General features: G+C 43.0%; 1 pseudogene across 1 annotated transcript in view; it reads right to left on the bottom strand.

Moving 5' to 3' along the window:
- Positions 1-201: 201 nt before the first annotated feature.
- The window catches only part of LOC311150528 (thread biopolymer filament subunit gamma-like), a 49670-nt pseudogene continuing 42827 nt past the window's right edge, over positions 202-7044 (bottom strand). Inside the window, exons 9-10 of the transcript in view lie at positions 1360-1415; positions 202-288 (exon numbers count right to left, since the gene is read on the bottom strand). The product of the transcript in view is annotated as a thread biopolymer filament subunit gamma-like (transcript). The remainder of the gene's footprint in view (positions 289-1359; positions 1416-7044) is intronic.

Here is a 7044-nt window from a genome sequence, read left to right as displayed (position 1 = left end):
GAATTAGGTTTAGGGTTAGGGTTAGGAGCTAGGGTTAGTTTTCGGGTTAGGATTAAGGTTAGGGTTAGAGTACGGGTTAGGGTTAGGTTTAGGGGTTAGGGAAAATAGGATTTTGAATGGGACTGAACTGTGTGTCCCCACAAGGTTAGTTGTGCAAGACTATGTGTGTGTGTGTGTGTGTGTGTGTGTCGTCTACCATGCCTAGGGTGTGTTGGAGGCCCTCTCCCCTCTTTTCAGGGTCCTGCTGGCTCGTCTAAAGAGCTGCAGCTCTCCTTTCTTCCAGCCTGCCTTGGAACAACACACACTTACACACACATGCACATACACACACATGCACATACACACATAGTACATGAGCTACCACATCACACTGCGCTTAATACGTTCCAAGTAACATGATTAGCTTTGCTTTTTAATCTGCTTGGCACATTTGTCCTATAAAAACGATGGATGGAGAATAATCTGAAAATGGTGGAGTGAGATCAAGTGTGTACACTAACTAAGAGGACAGCAATCTGTACTGTGAGATATTATACCGGCCGATATGTGGAAGGAGAGGTGGTGGAAGAAAATGAAAACCATTACATGTAAAACACGGGTCTTGGGCTGTATCCCAAATGAAACTTTGGGCCCTTGTCAAAAGTAGTGTACTACATAGGGAATAGGGTGCCTTGGTCTGAGTAGCCGAGTCCCGCTGAGACTCACAGTTGCTCTCTGAAGACGGGGTGTTGCAGGGCGGCTCTGGAGCTGATACGGTCGTCAGGGTCATACTTCAGCATGCAGAGACAGACTGCTCTCAGAGCACTGGAGGAGCAGCCTGGACAGACCACAACCTTTCCTCCGCGGGAAGTTAAAGGGCATTGTACGAGACCTGGCTGGAACAAAAATGTCCCTTTCTCAGAAACAGTCAGAATACCACTGCTATTGTTGAGGTTGATCATTCCAAACAAGGTGTGCGGAAGCATGAAACCTGAGGCTACTAAAGACAGACAGACACACACACACAAAACACACACACACACACAGGTTAGAGCCTTCAGATACATACCCTCTAACAGAGCCCATTGGGAAACATACGCTCTGCCCCCTTACCTCACACATACACACACCTCCTCCCCCCTTCTCTCTCACCTCTCTCACCGTAGTGATTTTATTCACCACCAGCTGTCCATCACGCTGGACCATCTGACACTTCCTGTCCAATCAGTGGTCCTGAAGCTGAGAGGAGAGAATTGATGGGAATGTAACATTGTATAGTTTTGATGTTTTAGTCTAATAATAAGGTTTTGTACGATGGTCTAGACGGATCTAGCCCGTGTGGACCGTTTCTGTCCGGTTCCAACTGCTGGCTAACAGTACCTTGATGTACTCATGGTGGTTCTGCTCCGGTGTCCCCAGATTCATAGACAGGTAGGCTGTTTGGAAAGAGAGACAGAAACAGTAAGCGCAGACTTAGAAACCACAACTCTCAGACTCTCCCACACCCCACACTTCCTCCCCCTGTGTCTCTCACCTCCCTCCCCCTATCTCCTCCCTCCTTCCCTCTTTCTCCCCCCTGTCTTATCAGTGATTGTGGTACCACAGGGAGTGTTGTCGATAGCTCCATGGCTGTGCATGCAGCAGTAGGCAGGGCTGCTCCCCGTGACTGGCCCTCTCCACATTCATCTTAAACTCTCCCAGCCCCACTCGGACACCAGAGAGTCTTCAAACACACACTGCTCCACCTCCGCTGCCCCTACACACAGAGCGTGCATACACACACACACTCAATCATTCTCCTTCCTGGCGTTCAGATGTGATGACAACTTCCGCCAAGATTTTTTAGTTCAATAGAGAGCAATAGTAATATAATATTTTTGTAGGCACTAGCTCTGCCATGACATGAAATGATGGGGTTTTGTAGGGTTTTTGGATAAACGCCGAAAATAAGGTCTGTGGTAAACACAGGTTTAGGAGATCTAATACGTTTTGTTCTATGAAATAATTTTAATCAGCTAACGTCACTTTTTGTGAATTTTGAAGCATTTATGTAATCAAAACAAGCACATCCAGCACATAAAAGCTTCATAATTCATAAAGGTCATGTTAACTGACTGATATTATGTCATAGAACAAAACAAATAAGATCTCATAAGCCTGTGTTAACCTCAGACTTTGCCGTTTATCCTAAAACCCCAATCTTTTCCGTTCATTTCCCTCATAGGAATGGCTGAACGAACCAGAGGTAACTCATTTCTGGTTTTAGGACTACAAGCTGGAGAGCTCTATGGAGATGGCCAACTAAGAGTAACCCATTGCATTTGTGAAATTTTTGTGCCAAAAAATGTTAGTGCCAAAATTCTGTAAACAAATTAAAACAAAACCACAGACGTCATTTGATTCGCAGATTCAACAGTTCTAATGCGAAAGTGTTGTGTTGAAATGATTGGATACCTACACAATGCAGTGCTTTTATTTATAACTTTGGAAAGATGTTTGTCAGTGCTTTCGTTTTTATCTACATATCGTGATGTTTGTTTGCAAATGTGAGAGCATTTACTCACAGATCTTTATCCATATTTACAAATCATTTTACATTTATTAAAATATTGTTTTACAAATACAAGGCAAGAGGTGTTTGTGTGTGGATAGTGAATTATATTTGTGCGTTGTGTTTTTTGTTTACATTTGTAAGTTATACTCTGTCTATTTACAATAATATTGGTGAAGCCATTGTAATGGAATAACCTGATTTAACACGATGGTACGTAAGAGCGGTGGGTTTTTGAAAAACTGTAACAGCGGGAGCAGCAATGGCAGCACAAGCAGATTTTGTACAAATTAAACAGATTAAATTAACATAAAAATATATACATTTTCAAACATTATGAATTACAATCTGTGTGGGGTTTACAGTTTTAGTAATTGCCAGAAAGAAATGTCTGTTTTTCTGCATGTGTAACAGGGCGGAAATGGCTGCTGTGGAATTAGAATTAGAATGGGTTCCATGTTTGAAATGGAATTGGTCCTAATTGAGTTGATTGCTAACTGCTGTGTCTAATTAACAGTTTTGCTGCAACCTTTAAAAAGGGGTGTCCCCTCAGCACCACAGAGCATGGCCTGGTTTCTCAAAAGCATCTTAAGGCTAAGTGAATCGTTAGAACCTTCGTAGGAACATCATTAAATCTCGGAGCTGTTTCCCAAAACCATCGTTACTAAAGTTGTACTTGAAAATAGAACAGCTAAGTGCGTTGTCAGCTGCTTTTTTGCCTTAATACACAGAAGATCTACACTAAACATAGAATCAAGATGTTTATCTTGAGAACCACGAGCCTCCTAGGTTTTGTATTGAAGTCAGTGTACCCAGAGGAGGACGGAAGCTAGCTGTCCTCCGGCTACACCATGGTGCTACCCTACAGAGTGCTGTTGAGGCTACTGTAGACCTTCTTTGCAAAATAGTGTGTTTTAATCAGTTATTTGGTGACATGATTATATTAGTATAGTTTTATCTAAAAGGGAAACTTTTTAAATGTTTTACCATTTTTATTTCTATGAAATTCACTGAGGAGGATGGTCCTCCCCTTCCTCCTCTGAGGAGCCTCCACTGGTGTGTATTCATGGAGGGCAAGGGAAGCCAGGCTTCCCCAGAAAATTACCAATACAATTTTTTATCTTTCGTCTCTCTGTGTTTCATATTTTCCCTTCATTCGCAAGAGGCTGAATGTATCTCCCCGGAGAAAGCGTCTCAGCAAGCGAAACACCGCCCCTCTGTCTCTGTATGTGTAGCCAATGTAGGCCAATCTAATGATGTCTGGTCAAAAAGAGTATGACATTGTTGCTACCCGTAGCATTGAATGCAAGGGAAGCCAGCGAGCATTTGGCCTCCCTTGATAAAAAAATAAAAAAATAATAATAGCCAATCAGCGTTGAGCTAAACTGAGTGAGCTCAACTGTGAATGGTCCTGGCGCCCCCCCAAAAAAGTGTCAAGGGAAGCCAGTTTGGATTTGGCTTTACACCAATCACATTGAGAGCATAACGTCAAATGACAGAATTGTCCCTTTCCTAAATTAGCCATGGATGGAGATAGGGATTTGGACTTGTGGGTTTTTACTTAATTCTTCGTACTGGCCAATGATTATAATGGTGATTCTGATACAACCATAAATTCATAAATTGTGCCCCTGGGCTGAGAGGATGGAAGTTGAATATGTACAGTGCCTTGCAAAAGTATTCATCCCCATTGGCATTTTTCCTATTTTGTTGCATTACATGTAATGGACATACACAAAATAGTCCAAATTGGTGAAGTGAAATTTTAAAATTCAAAAAAATAAATAACGGAAAGGTGGTGCGTGCATATGTATTCATCCCTTTGCTATGAAGCCCCTAAATAAGATCTGGTGCAACCAATTACCTTCAGAAGTCACATAATTAGTTAAATAAAGTACACCTGTGTGCAATCTAAGTGTCACATGATCTGTCACATGATCTCAGTATACATACACCTGTTCTGAAAGGTCCCAGAGTCTGCAACACCACTAAGCAAAGGGCACCACCAAGGAAGCGGCACCATGAAGACCAAGGAGCTCTCCAAACAGGTCAGGGACAAAGTTGTGGATAAGTACAGATCAGGGTTGGGTTATTAAAAAAATATCAGAAACTTTGAACATCCCACGGAGCACCATTAAATCCATTATTTAAAAATGGAAAGAATATGGCACCACAACAAACCTGCCAAGAGAGGGCCGCCCACCAAAACTCACGGACCAGGCAAGGAGGGCATTAATCAGAGAGGCAACAAAGAGACCAAAGATAACCCTGAAAGAGCTGCAAAGCTCCACAGCAGAGATTGGAGTATCTGTCCATAGGACCACTTTAAGCTATACACTCCACAGAGCTGGGCTTTACGGAAGAGTGGCCAGAAAAAAGCCATTGCTTATAGAAAAAATAAGCAAACACGTTTGGTGTTCACCAAAAGGCATGTGGGAGACTCCCCAAACATATGGAAGAAGGTACTCTGGTCAGATGAGACTAAAATTTAGCTTTTTGGCCATCAAGGAAAACGCTATGTCTGGCGCAAACCCAACACCTCTCATCACCCCGAGAACACCATCCCCACAGTGAAGCATGGTGGAGGCAGCATCATGCTGTGGGGATGTTTTTCCATCGGCAGGGACTGGGAAACTGGTCAGAATTGAAAGAATGATGGATGGCGCTAAATTCAGGGAAATTCTTGAGGGAAACCTGTTTCAGTCTTCCAGAGATTTGAGACTGGTTCACCTTCCAGCAGGACAATGACCCTATGCATACTGCTAAAGCAACACTTGAGTGGTTTAAGGGGAAATGTTTAAATGTCTTGGAATGGCCTAGTCAAAGCCCAGACCTCAATCCAATTGAGAATCTGTGGTATGCCTTAAAGATTGCTGTACACCAGCGGAACCCATCCAACTTGAAGGAGCTGGAGCAGTTTTGCCTTGAAGAATGGGCAAAAATCCCAGTGGCTAGATAAAAATATTATTATTATAGAGACATACCCCAAGAGACTTGCAGCTGTAATTGCTGCAAAAGGTGGTTCTACAAAGTATTGACTTTGAGGGGGTGAATAGTTATGCACGCTCAAGTTCTCTGTTTTTTTGTCTTATTTATTGTTTGTTTCACAATAAAACATATTTTGCATCTTCAAAGTGGTAGGCATGTTGTGTAAATCAAATGATACAAATCCTAAAAAAAAAACATTTTAATTCCAGGTTGTAAGGCAACAAAATAGGAAAAATTCTAAGGGGGTGAATACTTTCGCAAGCTACTGTAGCTAGATGTAGTAGACTAATGTTAACTAGTCTACCTGGTGCATTGGCCTGGTGAATTGTTGCCCATTAAAAGAAGTTAGGCTAACGAGTAAGCATTTTAGCCAGGTAGCCTATACAGTGAGAGAAAAAAGTATTTGATCCCCTGCTGATTTTGTAAGTTTGCCCACTGACAAAGACATGATCCGTCTATACTTTTAATGGTAGGTTTATTTGAACAGTGAAAGACAGAATAACAACAACAAAATCCAGAAAAACGCATGTCAAAAATGTTATAAATTTATTTGCATTTTAATGAGGGAAATAAGTATTTGACCCCTCTGCAAAACATGACTTAGTACTTGGTGGCAAAACCCTTGTTGGCAATCACAGAGGTCAGACGTTTCTTGTAGTTGGCCACCAGGTTTGCACACATCTCAGGAGGGATTTTGTCCCACTCCTCTTTGCAGATCTTCTCCAAGTCATTAAGGTTTCGAGGCTGACGTTTGGCAACTCAAACTTTCAGCTCCCTCCACAGATTTTCTATGGGATTAAGGTCTGGAGACTGGCTAGGCCACTCCAGGACCTTAATGTGCTTCATCTTGAGCTACTCCTTTGTTGCCTTGGCCGTGTGTTTTGGGTCATTGTCATGCTGGACTACCCATCCACGACCTATTTTCAATGCCCTGGCTGGGGGAAGGAGGTTCTCACCCAAGATTTGACGGTACATGGCCCCGTCCATCGTCCCTTTGATGCGGTGAAGTTGTCCTGTCCCCTTAGCAGAAAAACACCCCCAAAGCATAATGTTTCCACCTCCATGTTTGACGGTGGGGATGGTGTTCTTGGGGTCATAGGCAGCATTCCTCCCCCTCCAAACACGGCGAGTTGAGTTGATGCCAAAGAGCTCGATTTTGGTCTCATCTGACCACAACACTTTCACCCAGTTCTCCTCTGAATCATTCAGATGTTCATTGGCAAACTTCAGACGGGCCTGTATATGTGCTTTCTTGAGCAGGGGGACCTTGCGAGCGCTGCAGGATTTCAGTCCTTCACGGCGTAGTGTGTTACCAATTGTTTTCTTGGTGACTATGGTTCCAGGTACTTTGAGATCATTGACAAGATCCTCCCGTGTAGTTCTGGGCTGATTCCTCACCGTTCTCATGATCATTGCAACTCCATGAGGTGAGATCTTGCATGGAGCCCCAGACCGAGGGAGATTGACAGTTATTTTGTGTTTCTTCCATTTGGGAATAATCGCACCAACTGTTGTCACCTTCTCAC

This window comes from Coregonus lavaretus (genome assembly GCF_964263955.1).
Source record: "Coregonus lavaretus genome assembly, chromosome: 23".
NCBI lineage: Eukaryota > Metazoa > Chordata > Actinopteri > Salmoniformes > Salmonidae > Coregonus > Coregonus lavaretus.
Note: the sequence above shows the minus strand (reverse complement) of the source record. Positions and strands in the feature narration are given on the sequence as shown.